This window comes from Penaeus vannamei, chromosome 5, assembly GCF_042767895.1.
Source record: "Penaeus vannamei isolate JL-2024 chromosome 5, ASM4276789v1, whole genome shotgun sequence".
NCBI lineage: Eukaryota > Metazoa > Arthropoda > Malacostraca > Decapoda > Penaeidae > Penaeus > Penaeus vannamei.
The window spans coordinates 1563365-1565864 of NC_091553.1; positions in this window are offsets into that span (position 1 = coordinate 1563365).

A 2500-nucleotide genomic window follows, 5' to 3' on the forward strand; every position below is an offset into this window, starting at 1 on the left:
AGAAACGAGAAAAGAAAAGAAAGAAGAAGAGAAAGAGAGAAGAGAAGAGAAGATAAGATAAGAGGAAGAGAAGAGATGAGCAGAGATAGAGATAGAGATAGAGATAGAGATAGAGATAGAGAGATAGAGATAGAGAAGAGAGAAGAGATAGAGAAGAGAGAAGAGAAAGAGACAGAACCATCTCAAGAAGGCTAAAAAAATATAGAAATCGACCAAGACAAGAGCAGAGAGAAGACAAACAAAAATCGAAGCAGAACAAGCCAAGAGTGCCAAGGAGCCCCCCTCCGCCCCACCCCCTTGTCGCGCCCCCTTCCACCCCACCCCACCCCACCCCCTTCCTATTTCGCCCCCACCCCCACCCCCACCCCACCCCCACCCCCTATCGCCCCCTACCCCAACCCCACCCCCACCTCCACCCCCACCCCCGGCCACTTCCTGAGCCCCAAGAAGGAGGTCACGGGCCGAGGCTTGAGACGACAGGAAAGCTCGAGGACAGGGGACGAGCACAGATGGGAGGGGAGGTGGCGGAGGGAGAGGAAGGGGGAGAGGTCGTTCTTGCACATGCGCGGGAGGGAGGGAGGGAGGACCTCACTTTTTCCTTACCAGAGGGAGAGGAGGGAGGAAAGGGAGGGAAGGAGGGGAGGCAGAAGGGAGGAAGGAGGAAGGAGGGAGGGAGGGAGGGAGAGGAAGAGAAGGAGAAGAAAGGACAGAAGAAAGGGAGTGAGGGAGGGAGGAAAGGAAAGGAAAGGGAGGTGTGAATGGGAGAGGGAAAGGAAGGTGAGGTTAATAAGTGGGAGGAGCCCGAAAAGGAGGAGAGGAGCCGAAAGAGAGCTATGACAGGGAGGAGAGATGAGGAACGAAGAGATAGAAAGGAAGGAGGAGAAATTGAAAAAAAAATGTAAAATAAGATTTGGAAGGTAAGAAGAGCGAGGGAACGTGACAGGTAACAAGGAGGAAGGGGAGGGAAGGGAAGGGAAGGGAAGGGGAGGGGAGGGGGAGGTAAGGGGAAGAGGGATGGAAGGGGAAGGGGAAGGGAAGGAGGGGAAGGGGAAAGGAGGAGAGGAAGGAAGGGAAGGGAGGAAAGGAGGAAGGGAGGAAAAGGAAGAGAAGAGGAAGGAAGGGAAGAAAGGGGTTGGGAGGGGAAGAGAAGAGGAAAAGGAGGGAAGGGGAAAGGAGGAGAAGGAAGGGAAGGGAAGGGAAGGAAGGGAAGGGAGGAAAGGGATACGAGGAAAGGAGAGAAGAGGAAGGAAGGGAAGGAGAAAGATAGGGGAAAGGGAAGAGAAGAGGAAGGGAAGGGAGGAAAGGATAGGGGAAAGGATAGGAGAAAGGAAAGAGAAGAGGAAGAAAGGGGAAGGGAGGGGGAGGGGAAGGGAAGGGGAGGCGAGGGGAGTGGGGAGGGGCTCGGAGTGGGGCCAGGTGACAGATCTTGCAGGCAGAGAAACCCTCGGCGAAGGAGTGAAACGGATTAAGCTCAAATAATCCTAAACGATCGAGTTTCGCGCAAGGGACAAGAAGGGAGGAGAGGAAGGAAGAAGAGGAAGAAAAGGAGGAGGAAAGATATCAAGAGGAAGAAAAGGAGGAGGAAGGATATCAAGAGGAAGAAAAGGAAGAAGATGAAGAAAAGGAGGAGGAGGAAGGGTATCAAGAGGAGGAAAAGGAGGAGGAGGAGGAAGAATATCAAGAGCAGGAAAAGGAGGAGGAGGAGGAAGGATATCAAGAGGAAGAAAAGGAGCAGGAGGGAGGAAGGATATCAAGAGGAGGAGGAGGAGCAAGGGACTTAGAAGGAGGAGGAGGAAAAAATGGAGGAGAAAGGAAAGAAAACGGAGAAGGAAAAGACGGACAAATTGAAAAAGAATAACGGGGAAGAGGCGGGAACAGGAAAGGAGAAGGAGGAGGAGGAGAAGTGAAAAGAGAAAAAGGAATGCAAAGAGAGAGAGAGAGAGAGAGAGAGAGAGAGAGAGAGAGAGAGAGAAAGAGAGAGTGAGATATATATAGTAGAGAGATATATATGTAAGAGAGAGAGAGAGAGAGAGAGAAAGGGAGGTAGGGAGGGATAAGGGGATGTAGGGAAGGTGGCGGAGGGTGTGGAGGGGGGAGGGGGAGGCGGTTACAGGTGCCGTCCCCCGCAGCTGTCGGCCAGGTGCTCAGGGGGGCGGAAGGGGGGGGGGAGAGACAGGGGGGAGGGGAGAGACACACCTGTGCAGTTCGCATACCTGCGCTCGGCACGTCCGACGCTTCCCTCATTAGCATTTCTTTAATCAGAGCCCGTAATTGCCCCGACTTGCTGCTCTTCTCTTATTCCAGTCTAGAAGACAGGCGATGGAGATACATAAATCGATAAATGACAGAGAGAGAGAGAGGAAGGGGAGAGAGGGAGGGAGGAGAGAGAGGAGGGAGAGAGAGAGCGAGAGCGAGAGAGCGAGAGCGAGAGAGAGCGAGAGAGAGAGCGAGAGCGAGAGAGAGAGCGAGAGCGAGAGAGCGAGAGGCGAGCAGAGAGCGA